Source organism: Stomoxys calcitrans, chromosome 3 (genome assembly GCF_963082655.1).
Source record: "Stomoxys calcitrans chromosome 3, idStoCalc2.1, whole genome shotgun sequence".
Lineage (NCBI taxonomy): Eukaryota > Metazoa > Arthropoda > Insecta > Diptera > Muscidae > Stomoxys > Stomoxys calcitrans.
In genome coordinates, this window is record NC_081554.1 from 169,400,664 (window position 1) to 169,416,115 (window position 15,452).

Sequence of the window (15,452 nt, forward strand, 5' to 3'; positions counted from 1 at the left end):
GAGGTGCGCTCTATATAGTGCAGTTTTGCCGTATTTTTATGTCCTCCAACACCAAAGACCGATGAGATAGGTTTGACTTCTTAAGCCTCTAGAAGCATTATTTTTTTCGATTTGGCTGATATTTGGTAAGTTCGTTTCTACCCTTTGCTACCTACACCAAATTCCGTCCATATAGGTCAGGCAATAAATACACTTGGCACTCAGCCGCTACGCTGATTTGACTACTTGAGCCCCTACAAGCCTTTCTTCACAATTTAGCTGAAATTATGTAAAGTTCGCCTATTCACTCTAACACCTGCATTAAATCCCGCCCAGATAATTCCTGAGTAGATATGGTCTCCCAATAACCGAACTCCCGAGTTAATTTCTTAAAGGTAAAAGGATATAAAATTTTGACATCAAAGGGCTAAAATTTGATACGTGAAAAACATTTAAACCCTCCAACACCCACTCTATGTCATGCTCAGATAGGCCCATAATAGCCCCCAAATAAACCAAATTGTGTTGTCAATTTGCCAGAAATTTTGTACCTGGAGTAACCTCTTACCACCAGATAAAATTTAGCCCAGGAAGGACTATCAATATAGCCCATATATAAATTTATCTCCTGATTTGCCTTCTCGAGGCCATAACTCGATCTGATCTCCTCAAACTAATAACTGGATTATGAAATAAGGGCCAATGTTTTGTTATTTTATTTTTAATTATTTTTGTTTTACCTAATTTTGATTTTTTATTTATTATATTATTTTAATTTATATTATGTAATTTAAATTTATTTATTTTTATTTTAATTTCATTTTATTATGTTTAATTTAATTTTGTTAATTTTATTTCATTTTTGTTTTTTTCTTATTTTATTATATTTCTTTTTTATATATTATTTTATTCTATTCTATTTATTCTACTTTATTTTTGTTATTTTGTTTAATTTTTTTTAATAATTTTATCTTGTTTAATTTTTGTTTTTATTTTTCTAATTATACTTTTGTTTTATGTCATCTTTAATTTGTTATTTTATTATTGTTTATTATTTCATTTTTTGTATTTCAATTTATTTTATATTTATTTTTTTTTTTTTGTAATTAAAGTAATTTTCTCTTTATTTTATTTTCATTTAAATTTTTTTTAGGTATGTATATATTTTTTGAAAAGAGGTAACCCTGATCCTTACAAACTACTCTCACACCGGAGACTAAGAAAAACACCAACAAGATCTCTCTTTCTCACTCTTGTCATACCATAATCCTCAAATCATGAATTACCTGTAAGTACTCGTACTACACTTAACTACCCATATCAATACGAAAGAAACTCGCTGCTGCCACAAATCATTGCCGGTCGTAACTCAACAAACAGCAAGATAAAACGTGACTACTGTTTCTTTGCCACAGCATTACACACACGCCTCACTCTTTCGTACAGCATACTGAGTATGGGTGAGAGTTGAATAACGAGCCAAATTGTTCATGGGGGTTTAATTTACATTGAAGTGCAGAAAAGAAGTGTGATTTTTCAGTAATTAACAAACCTCATTGACAAGCACAAAACACCTGTTAAGAGTTCTGGCTTAAACAGTAGCAATAAAAAAAGAGAAAGAGAGCACAAAGAGTGAGACACATAATAATCGAGAGATATGCGACACAGGTAAAATTTCTTTAACAAGAGAGATCAGCCTACACTTGCACTTGACTATATTATCAATGGATATTTAGAACAATGAAAATACCTACTCTTCCAGCCCATCAAACAGCCAGCAATATCAGTTCAACGACTGCTCCAACATTCCTCCGCACTACTCTCGATGTTTATGATGGCCTGCTGACGCTGTTTTATCCGCTTTTGCAGTTGGGTTTGAATGTGGGTTTAGCCTGCCTCTTTGCCTTGCGAATGCGATCGATCCGCAACCCAACAACATACCGTATAGTACAGTGACAGTGTGACGGTAGACTGGTAGACGCATTATCAAACTACAAAATAACTCTTCCCAAGATTTCGTTGTGTGCAGCGTTGCCACCATGTTAAAAGATTTGATGAGAATGGGGAGGTTTGCAAGAAAAATTTATTCTAAAGTTTAACTAAATTTGGTCTAAACGCTTGAATATATATTCTTGATATTTGTGGAGAGACTATTCTAAAGTTTGTTATCTGAAGGAAAAACGGTCTCAATTTGAAAAAGGTGCCATTTTTGGAAAATCGCTGAACCGCACATCTCTCCAATGCCACTAAATGGACATGCAGTTCAATCAGCACGAAATTTGATTTAATTTTCTGGCAAGTGTCAGGGAGAGGAAGGAGGCCAACGTAGCGCAGAGGTAAGCATTACGCTGAACGCCTGGGTTCGAATCCTGGCGAGAATATTAGAAAACAATTTCAGCGGTGGTTATCCCCCCTAATGCTGGCGACATTTGTGAGGTGCTATGCCATGTAAAAGCTTCTCCGCAAAGAGGTGCCGCACTGCGGGGAGATCGGTTTATATATAGACCTATTTGGACCGTACTTGGCATAGTTACTAAAAGTCATAGCAGAACACTGCATGCAAAATTACAGCCAAATCGAACAACAATTGGGGCTTCCAGGGGCTCAAAAAGTCAAATCGGGAGATCGACTTATATTCGAGCTATATCAGATTAAAGACCGTAGTTGGACCAGTTGTTGGATGGCATAACCGAACAATACATGCAAAATTTTAGTCAAATCGGACAAAAATTTTAACTTGTAAGGGCTCAAGGAATCAAATCGTCAGATCGGGGTATATGGGAACTATATCAGGTTATAGACTAATTGGACCGTACATGGAACATTTGTTGGAAGTCATAACGGAACACCACATTCAAAATTTCAGCCAAATCGGACAAAAATTGCGGCTTCCAGGGGCTCAAGAAGTCAAGTCAGGAGATGGGTTTATATGGAAGCTATATCAGGTTATGGACCGATTTGGACCATACTTCAGACAATTGGAAGTTATAATAGAACACAACATGCAAAATTATAGCCAAATCCGATGAAAATTGCGGATTCCAGCGGCTCAATAAGTCAAATCGGGAGATCGGTTTATATGGGAGCTACATCAAGTTATAGAACGATTTTAACCGTACTTACAAAACTTAGCCAAGTTGTTGGAAGTCATTACGGAACACCACATTCAAAATTTCAGCCAAATCGGACAAAAATTGCGGCTTCCCCGGGGGGGTTCTATATCTGAATCTAAACCGATATGGCCCATTTGCAATCCCCAATGACCTACACAATGCTAAGTATCTGTGCAAAATTTCAAGCGGCTTGATTTAAAAATGTTTGCAGAATGCATTTTTCAACGCGACGCTCCTTAACGCTCTCATTTTGTTTCGATTTGTGAGACGACAATTTAGTTATACCCTCCACCATAAGATCCCATCAAGTATATATATTCTTGATCGTCATGACATTTTAAGTCGATATAGCCATGTCTGTCGATCCGTCCGTCTGTCTGTCGAAAACACTCTACTTTTGACGGAGTAGAGTTAGGCGGTTGGGCTTATAAATGCGCCAAATCGGTCCATGTTTTGATATAGCTGCCATATAAACCGATCTTGGGTCTCGATTTCTTGAACCTCTAGAGGGCGGTGTTTTGATATCACTTCCAACAACTGTGCTAAGTATGGTTCAAATCGGTACATAGCCCGGTAGAACTGCCATATAAAGCGATCTGTGATCTTAACTTCTTCAGCCTTTAGAGGGCGCAATTCTTATCCCACTAGTCTGAAATAGTGCATCAAGTATTTTGTTATGAATTTCAACAAATGTGCGATGTATGGCGCAAATCGGTCCATAACCTGGGAAAGCTGCCATATAAACCGATCTGGGATCTTGACTTCTTGAGCCTCTAAAATGCGTAATTCTCATACGATTTGGCAGAAGTTATGTACAAAGGCTTCTCCCACGACCTTTAACATACGTGTCCAATATGATCTGAATCAAACTATAGCTTGATACAGCTCCCACATAAACCTATCTCCCGATTTTGCTCTCTTTTCTATTTAATCTATTTTAATTCTAACAAACTTTTCCATAACAAAAAAATTTTAAAAATTTTTGGGCGTTTTAAATTTTTTTTGGGCAAACTAATATCCCCACTTGGTATGCGAACGTTTGAATAAAATCTGGCTAATCTACACAACAACTAATCTATTCACTGTCATGGGACAATGCATTGTTGTTGTCACTACGGCCTGTCTTTGAGACGCGCGCACTAGTCTCGCGTCGCGCTCGCATAGTGTTATTGATATTTGGTGTTGTGTTTTGTACAACAATCCATCATTGGGTGTTTTGCACTCTTGTCGTCGTCGTTACTAATGTTGCTGCCATATTTTTGTTGTTGTTTTTCTTATTGCTGTTGGTGATCGTTTGTCGTTTCTTTCAAGATGGGGCGATGCAAAGAGATGGTAGAAGTTCTTTAGAGTTTCTCTGCGGTCTGATAAAAAACGGAAAAAAGCATTTAGTTTGCATTTTGATAAATAAATAAAAAAAGGTATTTTATTTTGCCCACATGTGGAACTCTCGCCTCTATATAAACAGCACCCTTATGAAGAGAGGCAATAGGGTTGCCAGATAGTTACTGAAAATAACGGTAATAGGGAAAACAGATAAGAGTCGAATTATCATATTTACGAAAATTTTGTAAATTTTTATTTTTTATAGGAATTTTTGTTTGGTTCTCAAAAAAACCAACCTAAAGATTTCCAACAAAATTTTTTAAAATTTGAATTTTACAGGTAAGATTAGGTTAGGCAAGCATCTCGGTAGAGAAGTTTGTAACAAACTCGTAGCTTTGCTCTGTCGCCACTTTGGTATCCCAATAGACTAAAAGAGTCTATATGAGTCTGATCACAATAAGCTTATCTACCTGATACACCCGAACCTAGATTAGGTGATAATGGGTGAATGGGTACAAGTTATATAAGGCCACCTTGAGATTTATATGTGGTTCTATGGTAACTACCTCGACCAAGGCTCTAGTAGCACAGTGGGGGATTACTCCATACATAATGATTTCGTGCCTTGTGAACGCTGTACTGACTTTGACATTTTTTGAGCAAGACACACCGGCATTCTTAATGGGACAAGTATCTCAATATCCCACTGGATACAAAGGTGACCAAACACGGCATGCAACGTCAAAGATTTTTTATATAAGACGGCAAATTAGTTGATTGATGGCTTCTTTTTCATTTTTTATTTGGACTGCCAAAAACGGGTTGAGGGTCAACTCAAAATACCAGAGTTCATACTCCTGTACTTGGACGGGGTCTCCCTGCGGCTGTCGAAGAAGGCGAAGTACCTAGGCATAGTCTTCGGTTCGAAACTGTCCTAGAAGAGGAACACCGAGGAAAGGAGCCGTAAGGTAATGTACGCTTTTTAATCCTTGAAGGAGGATATTCAACAGGAAGTGGAGGGTAACTCCCAAGATGATTTATTGGATGTATACGGCTATCGTGAGACCAGTACTGGCCTGCCTTAGAGAAGAGGACGCGTGCGAAGAAGTTCGAGAAAGTCCAGAGCCTGGCCTGCGTCGAGGTCACAAGGGCACTGAGATCCGCACCGCAGGCAATTCTGGGGAAAGGCCTGCCCCCAGAACTGCCTCCGGTGCGGTTCTAAGTGCCCCTGTGATCTCGACGCAGGCCAGGCTCTGGACTTTCTCGAACAGGGGCACTGAGAACCGCACCGCAGGCAGTTCTGGGGGCAGGCCTTTATTCGCAACTGCGCCGCCAGGGTCGCTGAGGGAGCTCGGCATACTGAATATTCTAAATATGAAGAATGTACAGGGTAGACTGTGTATGATCTCCGACTACCTGGCACCAGTGCCGACTGGATTGAGGGCATTACCGATTCGATTTCCTGAGAGGGACGAATGGAGGGCGAATTCTGTACTTGAGGAGGATGAGACCTCGGTCTACAAAGATGGCTCCAAGATGAAGTCAGGGACTGGATTGGGGATCTAATCTGATGCACTCAATATCAGTATGTCTCTGAGACTGCTGGACGACTGTACGGTCTTTCAGGCAGAGGTCTGTGCCATTGCAGTGACCACAAGAGAAATTCTGGTAAGGGACTTACCGCCCTCGAAACTCAGAATTTATGTGGACAGTATGGCAGTGCTTAAGGCCTTAGGGACGAGGATGATGAGGTCGAGATGCGTGGCGGATTGTTTGGAGTCCCTGGGTAGGCTACGGGTCCACGATGTTACGCTGTCAAGGGTTCCTGGGCATAAGGAGATTCCAGGGAATGAGAGGTTGTGCGAGTGCTCCAGGAGGGGTTCGTCTAATCCGGGCGGATCAGTCATCGGACTTGCCTACGTGTCATTTGTCGAGCTACTGCACACAGTAGATGGTATGGCCAGGGTGGCGTCGGCGATGAGGTGGGACTCGGTGGATGGTTGCCTGACCCAAGGGCGACCGGAGGAGGACGAGGGAGTTGCTGCCGTTCGATAAGAGGTCGATGAGTACAATATGTCCTCTTCAAAAAAAAAAAAGAAAAATTTTATCAATAAAAATACTTTTTCTACCAAAAATTAATAAAAAAAACTTTTCACATTTTTTGATTTCGAGCCTGTATAACTTTTAACTGAATAACACATGTGGATACTTTTTGCGAAAAAGTCGTTGTAAATTTTGTGAAACATCCAAACCATGCATAAAAATGAAAATCGTACAACAAAGGCGTTTGTAAATTTCAAAATACAAAGCAGGTCTCGATCAAAATGCAAAAAAAAATTAAATGTCGAATATCCCCGGAATCAGTGCAGTTATTATGGACCTGAAAGGGATTTTTGAGCTCTATACAGCAAAATTTGGAGATCGGACCACAAACAAAGATTTTGCAGCCCCAACAAGTTTTCGAAATACCTAGTGACAAACTTTAGGGGTCTGGCAAAAGGCGCCCGGACAACCTAGGGACTTGAAATAAGATATCTCTCTTCGTTTTCATGCGTCATATTTTTTTAATAGTATTTTTAGGTTCTATCCCACTGTGCGACAGGGGAATTGTCTACGACTCTTAGACGAAGTCGTCCGCGATCATAACTAGAGCTGGCAAACTATCGATATACGCAACATTCGATATTTTTTCGATATGGTAATAAATATCCATAGTATCGATACTATAATTAATTTCCGATCATTAGTATTTCAAACGAAAATGAGCAGTAAAACTCAGGAGATCGATTTATATAGAAGCAATATCAATACACAGACTGAATACATCCAAGTTTAATAAAGTCAGTTGGAAATCATGTCGGATGAAAATTGCGCCCTCTTTAGGCGCAATTTATCTTAAAGGATACATTCGGAGTCGGATCGCTTTCGATTTTTCGATTTCGATTTTTATCGATAGGAAAAATACCAATCGATATCCAGACAAAAAATAAAATATCGATAGCATCGAAAGTGCCATCGATATTTTGCCAGCTCTAATCGTAACCTTCACTTAGTAGATTATTTGTCGATCGAAAATGTTTGCAGGTCTAACACGTACGTATATTTGTGTTAGTGTTTTCTTGTATACATGCATTAGGTGTGAAATAATCAAATCTAAGGGAGTTGTTTTTGTATCAATCATGATTTTGGTAGGTCATAAAAAAGATGTTGTTGACAAAATTAAACATAGAGTGTCACATATTTTTAGGCTGTGATTTGATTACTGCCATATATGAAGAAACAAGAAAGATAAGGCAAAAGTTGGACAAAGCTGAATACATTGAAATATTTTAAATGAGAATCGATTTTTGAAAATCGTACAAAATTGTTAAGCACACCTATCGAGTTTGAAAAATCCTGTTTTGAATGAGCTATGTCCTGCTGTCTGTCTTACCATGTATTCGAGTCCTCATCACATCTATTTATAGAAATAACGATTTTTGCAAAAGCTTTTGGATAATAAAATTAATAAACAGGTAAAGGACTAAGCAGATGGACAATTTGAGGCGCAGTCACGATCAATATTTGCATGAAGTATTCTTCAAACATTAAATTATATGGACCGTACTATCGATTCAGATAAAGATTTCATGATTTTTTCTGAATTTTCTATGCTTTTTTTAATTTTCCTATAGCTCTTAAAAAGTCAAATAATTAAAGCTTCTATGAACCGAACAAGGATAATCCAGAGATCGGTTTATATGGGAGCTATTTCAGGTTAAAGACTGATTTGGACCGTACTTGGAATAGCTGTTGGAAGCCATAACAGAACACTACGTGCAAAATTTTAGCCAAATCGGACAAAAATTGCGGTTTCCAGGGTCTCAAAATGTCAAATCGGGAGATCGGTTTATAAGAGAGATATATCAAGTTATAGACCGACTTGCACCGTACATGGCACAGTTGTTGGAAGCCATAACAGAACACTTCGTGCAAAGTTGAAGCCAAATCGGATGACAATTCAGGCCTCAGTGGGCTCAAAATGTCAAATCGGGAGATCGGCTTATATGGGAGCTATATCAGTTAATACACCGATTTGGACCGTACTTGGCACAGTTGTTGAAAGTCGAACAAAAATTGCAGATAGTAGGGGCTCATGAAGTCAAATCGATAGTTCGGCTTATATGGGAGCTATATCAGATTTTAGATCGATTTGGACCGTACTTGGCACAGTTGTTGGAAGTCATAACAGAATACTACTTGCAAAATTTGTATGGTATAACAATGGCGCCCTCTAGTGGCTCAAGAAGTCAAGATCCATGATCGGTTTATATGGCAGCTATATCAGATTTGAACCATACTTGGTACAGTTGTTGGAAGCCATAACAAAACACGTCATGCAAAATTTTCGGCAAATCGGTTAAGAATTGCGCCCTCTAGCAGCTCACGGAGTCAAGACCCAAGATCGTTTATATGAGACATATGAGAGCTATGTCATTTTAATTACCGATTTGAATCATACTTAGCACAGTAATTGGAAGTTATAACAAAACACCTCATGCAAAATTTCAGCCAAATCGGATAAGAATTGCGCCCTCCAGTGGCTCAAGGAGTCAAGACCCCAGATCGGTTTATATGGCAGCTATATCAGGTTATGGACCGATTTGAACCATATTTGGTAAAGTTGTTGGAAGTGATAACAAAGCAAGTCATACAAAATATCAGCCAAATCGGATAATAATTGCGCCCTCTAGTGGCTCAAGAAGTCAAGATCCCAAATCGGTTTATATAGCAGCTATCTCAAGTTATGGACCAATTTCCCCCATACTTAGCACAGTAGTTGGAAGTCATAACTAAAAACGTCATACAAAATTTCAACCAAATCGGATAATAATTGCGCCCTCTAGAGGCTCAAGAAGTCAAGACTCCAGATCGGCTTATATAGCAGCTATCTCAAGTTATGGACCGATTTCAATCATACTTAGCACAGTAGTTGCAAGTCATAACTAAACACGTCATACGAAATTTCAACCAAATCGGATAATAATTGCGCCCTCTAGAGGCTCAAGAAGTCAAGACCCCAGATCGGTATATATGGCAGCTATATCAGGTTATGGACCGATTTGAACCATATTTGGTAAAGTTGTTGGAAGTGATAACAAAGCAAGTCATACAAAATTTCAGCCAAATCGGATAAGAATTGCGCCCTCTAGTGGCTCAAGAAGTCAAGATCCCAGATCGGTTTATATGGGAGCTAAATCAGATTATAGACCGATTTGAACCATACTTAGCACAGTAGTTGGAAGTCATAACTAAAAACGTCATACAAAATTTCAACCATATCGGATAACAATTGCGCCCTCTAGTGGCTCAAGAAGTCAAGACCCCAAATCGGTTTATATGGCAGCTATATCAGGCTATAGACCGATTTCAACCATACTTGGTATAGTTGTTGGAAGCCATAACAAAACACGTCATACAAAATTTCAACCAAATCGAATAATAATTGCGCCTTCTAGAGGCCCAAGAAATCAAGACCCCAGATCGGTTTATATAGCAGTTATCTCAAGTTATGGACCGATTTCAACCATACTTAGCACAGTAGTTGGAAATCACAACAAAACACCTCATGCACAATTTAAGCTAAATTGGATAAGAATTGCGCCCTCTAGTGGCTCAAGAAGTCAAGACCCCAGATCGGTTTATATAGCAGCTATCTCAAATTATGGACCGATTTCAACAATACTTAGCACAGTAGTTGGAAATCACAACAAAATACCTCATGCACAATTTCAGCCAAATTGGATAAAAATTGCGCCCTCTAGTGGCTCAAGAAGTCAAGTTTCAGGATCGGTTTGTATGGCAGCTATATCAAAACATGGACCGATATGGCCCATTTGCAATCCCAGCCGGGAGGCCACCGTAGCGCAGAGGTTAGCATGTCCGCCTATGTCGCTGAACGCCTGGGTTCGAATCCTGGCGAGACCTTAAAAAAATTTTTTTTTGCGGTGGTTTTTCCCTCCTAATGCTGGCAACATTTGTGAGGTACTATGCTTTGTGGGCTCTTAGACGAATATTTCGAGGAGTTACAAACAGAGTGACGAAATTAGTATAACCCCATCCTATGGTGGAGGTTTAAGGAATTACAAAGCTTATTTTGAAAAAATATTTATTTAAAAAAAATGTATGTATTTTTCCATTTCCATTATTTAAATTTTATGGAAATTTTGAATAAATTGATACTAAGTTGTTTGTGTAAATTGTGCTCTGCTGTTGTCAATGGAATCAAAGCATAAAATGAACATAATAATAACCCTCATCAATATTCTCCCCCTTGCCTTCGTCTCTTGGCTCTGCTTTTCATAAAAATTCGACCTATCCATGAATCAATGCAGCAGCCGTTTTTAACTCGGCCCGGCTACAACCTGTTATTGCCTGCAGTCTACTGCTGAGTGATTATCTTTCTCACATTTTATAATATATCTCTTGGTTATTAATTTATTCCATGGAATTTTTAAAATTGACAGAAAATTGTGATTAATAAATTTCCATTGAATGACTAATAAATTTGAATTTGAATAACGGTTGGTGTTTGAAGTTGCAAATGAAACACTGTTTCCCAGCTAAAAATTTGATTTTTGAATGACCATTCAAAACAAAAACACAATAATAATAAACAAAAATTAAATCTGTAACTCCTATTAAAAGTGAACTTGTGGGAATATTTTGAAGATTTTATGCCAAAACGAGTTTGGGGGCATAGACAGTTTTAAATTTCAAACTGAAATGATTAGCAACAAAAATTCATTTTATTACGTGGTGTTTGTTTTATGGATTCGATTAAATTTCTGGTTTAACAAAGATTGAATCATAGAATTGGAAAAAAATAATAAAAAGGTAAACAACCTTCTAGAGTAACGTACGGGTATAAATTCCTACTGTCCTCAACTACTATGTGGACAAACAAAGAAAAATTTGAAAATTTGAAAATTAAAGTTTTGTTAAATTTTTGAATAAAAATCCTGTAAAGTGAAAAGTTCAATAAAAAAATCTCTAGATACAACATTTGGCTCAGGCCCAGGACCCTCTTTATAATTTTTCTAAAAACAAAACTTCAAAGAAATTTTTTCTTAAGGAATTTTTTGAGATTTTTTGGCATTTTTTCTAAAGACAATTTACCAAAATTTAATCATAAAATTGGGAAAAATAATAAAAAGGTAAACAACCTTCTAGAGTGACATACGCGTATAAATTCCTACTGTCCCCATCTACTATATGGGCAAAAAAAGAAAAAAATTAAAATTTAAGTTTTGCTAAAATTTAAAATTTTTTATAAAATTTGGCGAACGTTTAAGAAAATAAAATTTCTGAAAAATTCCCGGAATATCCCCCAGCACACAAAGGGCACTTAAAGCTTGCTAGAGCTCATGGGCAAGCAAAAACAAGGCTTAGGTTAGGTAGGTAAGGTTAGGTAAGGGTGGCAGTCCTTTACGAACTCACTTAGACAAATTTAGTCCATTGTAGTACCACTGTAGCGACAGACCAAGGCCTTTGGTGGGAATCGAACCCACAACCCTCGCAATGGCAATCGGAGCACACTACCAACTCGCCTAGCGGGGAGCCTAGGTTACTTAAGGTCGTGTGGATTTCAATCCCAACTATTGGGTAAGGTCGTTCCAACTATTCCACAATGCACATACACCTAAGCCAATAATTGGCTTGTTGTGCGTTCTAAATACTAAAAGGTATCTTCGAAAAGGAAATTCTGAGACAGAAATTATGTGCTACTAACAAAAACAAAGCTTAGTCTAGAAAAAACGGAAACTTTTCCACGGGAGAAGAAAAAGTTCTAACGGTTATTGGTGTGGTTGTAGCCACATTTTCATGTAGAGGTCAAACTCCTGTAGGTGAACAAGATCATTCCGATCCAAAGGGCCAATCGCCGCGGGCACAGGTTGGCCATTGGTTATTTAAAGGAACCAATAACTCGCCCTGTGACATCGAACATCATAGGCACTCAGTATTTGTGCAAGAGCCGGTTCCGCCTCCCACTGAAACTCTCCGTTCGATACCCCTGATTGTCCGCGATTGTCGTTGCAGCTACTCCATATGGAGCATTCTACTATCCGCAGCCTATGGACGCTCCCGGTAGCTCGCAGCTAAGTTCTTGTGACAGCAATGAACACCATACAAATTGGAGCTCAATGCTACAGGCTGTGTGATGCTCACAGCAATCCCGTGCCGGTGTTTTACGCAGGCACCTGTCTTGTTCGCTTAAACCTGCAGGGCTCTTAACCCCCAAGGCCCCCATACATAACCTAAGTCAGCATGAGTACCAATTCGATCCCATGTTGTTTAGACGTGATCTCCCCCTTGGTTAGAAGCGGAACACCATCTGAAACTCCTTCCGATCTCTGGGTCACAGCACCCAGTTGATTGCATGCAGCATCACAAAGTGCAAAAACTGTTCTTTCAACGATTTTGGGTCTAAACCACATCACTCCCCACAGGGGGCCTAACCATAATCAGGATGGAAACAAAGTTCCAGGGTTTCCTGACACCAGATTAAAGTCCACCTCACCAGTGGAGGCCACCGTAGCGTAGAGGTTAGCATGTCCGCCTATGACGCTGAACGCCTCGGTTCGAATCCTGTCAGGGACATCAGAAAAATTTTCAGCGTTGGTTATCCCCTCCTAATGCTGGCGACATTTGTGAGGTAATTTGAAATGTAAAAACTTCTACCCAAAGAGGTGTCTGCCGCACGCCTTTCGGACTCGGATATAAAAAGGAGGTCCCTTATCATTGAGCTTAAAATTGAATCGGACAGCACTCATTGATGTGGGAGAAGTTTGCCCCAGTTCCTTAATGGAATGTTCATGGGCAAATTTGCAGTTTACACTTGTGGTACCAGATTAAAGTCTCACTCAATCGCGCCGGTACAGGAACACCTCGTCATGAATACCTAGCATGTATTCATGCCTTTACTATGTCTCGTCCGTCTTCTGATAAATACTTCCCGAGAATGATGGCCAGGCTTGCAACAGCCGTTTCGTCTTCAAGGGCCCTATTGAAATCCCACACCACCTCGATAATCCCCATTGCGCTTAAATCTCCAATGTCTCCATATTGCAATCTTAAAATCGACAAGGTAATTCTGAATTAAGTTTCTTCCAAATCGGATGAAAAATGCTCTTTTTATGCGCTCAATACTCTACATCGGGAGATCGTTCTATATGGCAGCTACATCCAAATATGGTCCGATCTGGACGGTATTCAACAAAACGGGGTACCAAAACGCACTGTTTCAAATTTCATCAAAATCGGATGACAAATGCTTCTTTAATGGGCTCAATACTCTACATCGGGAGATCAGTCCTTATGGCAACTATATCCAAACATGGTCCGATGTGGATCACATTTGACAGGAATGGATAGGGGTCTACCAGAACACACTGTGCCAAATTTCATCGAAGGGTAATGGATCTTTTATGGCCTCAATGCCCTATATCGGGAGACCGGGCGGTAGGTCTATAGGGCAGCTATATCCAAATATAGTTCGATTTGTGCGGTTCAGATCGAACTATATTCACAGAAATGAGAAAGGGGTCTACCAGAACTCACTGTGCCAAATTTCATCGAAATTGAATGAAAAAATGATCAATTAATTGCCTCAAGACTTTAAGTCTGGAGATCGGTCTATATATAACTAAAATTCGATTTTATGATATCAAAAGATCAAAAAATACAAAATCATCAAAATTGTTTGGAAAATGTTTTTATACCCCCGATATCTCAAGAACTGTAAATACCCAAAAACAGGAATTGATTGGGTATTTACCCAATAAATACTCAAGCGTTGGGTATTTACCCGGCAGAAACCTATCTTATTATATTGTCCGTTTACCCTGTTAAGGTACTCATCCAACTCTTATCTAACGCCAGTAACTCCCTCGTCTCATCCGATCGATCGGCAACCATCCGCCGAGTCCCATCTTGCCACCGAGACACAATGGGAAAAAATAAAAAACTAGTAAAAAAATGGGTAGAGATATCTCTTTGAAGTTTAGAATGGTTAGAGCTAAATACCCTCACTCCAGTCGGCACTGGTGTCAGGTAGTCGGAGATCCTTCCCAGTCAACCCTCCGCATCCATGACATCCAGAATCGAACTGTGGCTGTAACCGCCTTCCATCAGCATGGAGAGCTTCCTCAGCCTAAGTATGACTTTGGTGGCGCAGTTCCGAATATAGACCCCAATGGGCTGCATATCCAGCATCGCTTCCATACCTGCATGCGATACGGATCTCAGTGCCTCTGTGACTCCGAAGCAGGCATTCCTTTGGAATCTTCTTGAATTCCCTCGTACGAATCTTTTCTTCAAATAAATAAAATCTTTTATAAAATTTCGAATAATTTTTGAGAATATATCTTATATACCCTCCACCATGGAACGAATTTGTCGAGTTCTTTTCCTGGTATCTCTTTTTAGGCCAACAAAGGATAAAAGAAAATAATTGATATGCTATTGGAGCTATATCAAGTTATGGTCCCATACGGACTATAATCGAATTTAATGTTGGAGACCATTGTGTAAAATTTCAGCCAATTCGAATAACAATTGCGTCCTCTAGGGACTCAAGAAGTAAAATAGGGAGATCGGTTTATATGGGAGCTACATCATGCTACAGACCGATTCAGACCATTTTTGACACGAATGTTGGAGGTCATGGGAGAAGCCGTTGTACAAAATTTCATCCAAATCGGATAATTTTTGGGCCCTCTAGAGGCTCAAGAAGTCAAGATCCCAGATCGGTTTATAAGGCAGCTATATCAGGTTATATACCGATTCAAACCATATTTGGTACAGTTATTGGAAGTCATAACAAAGCACGTCAGCAAAATTTCAGGCAAATCAGTTAAAAATTGAGCCCTCTAGTGGCTCAAGAAGTCAAGACCCCAGATCGGTTTATATGGCAGCTATATCAGGTTATGGACCGATTTGAACCATACTTAGCACAGTAATTGGAAGTCATAACAAAACAATTCATGCAAAATTTCA

At 39.1% G+C, this 15,452-nt stretch overlaps 1 protein-coding gene across 9 annotated transcripts in view; it reads right to left on the minus strand.

The window, feature by feature from the left end:
* LOC106093126 (uncharacterized) overlaps nt 1–15,452 on the minus strand; it is a 108,757-nt gene that overhangs the window by 40,186 nt on the left and 53,119 nt on the right. Inside the window, exon 1 of one of the 9 annotated variants that reach the window (XM_059365079.1) lies at nt 1,734–1,968. The exons of 7 other annotated variants lie outside the window; for them this stretch is intronic. The gene's annotated coding sequence lies outside the window, so the exon portion shown is untranslated. Of the gene's footprint in view, nt 1–1,729; nt 1,969–15,452 lie in introns of those variants that run through there. One more of the 9 variants, XM_059365080.1, reaches the window with a different exon arrangement.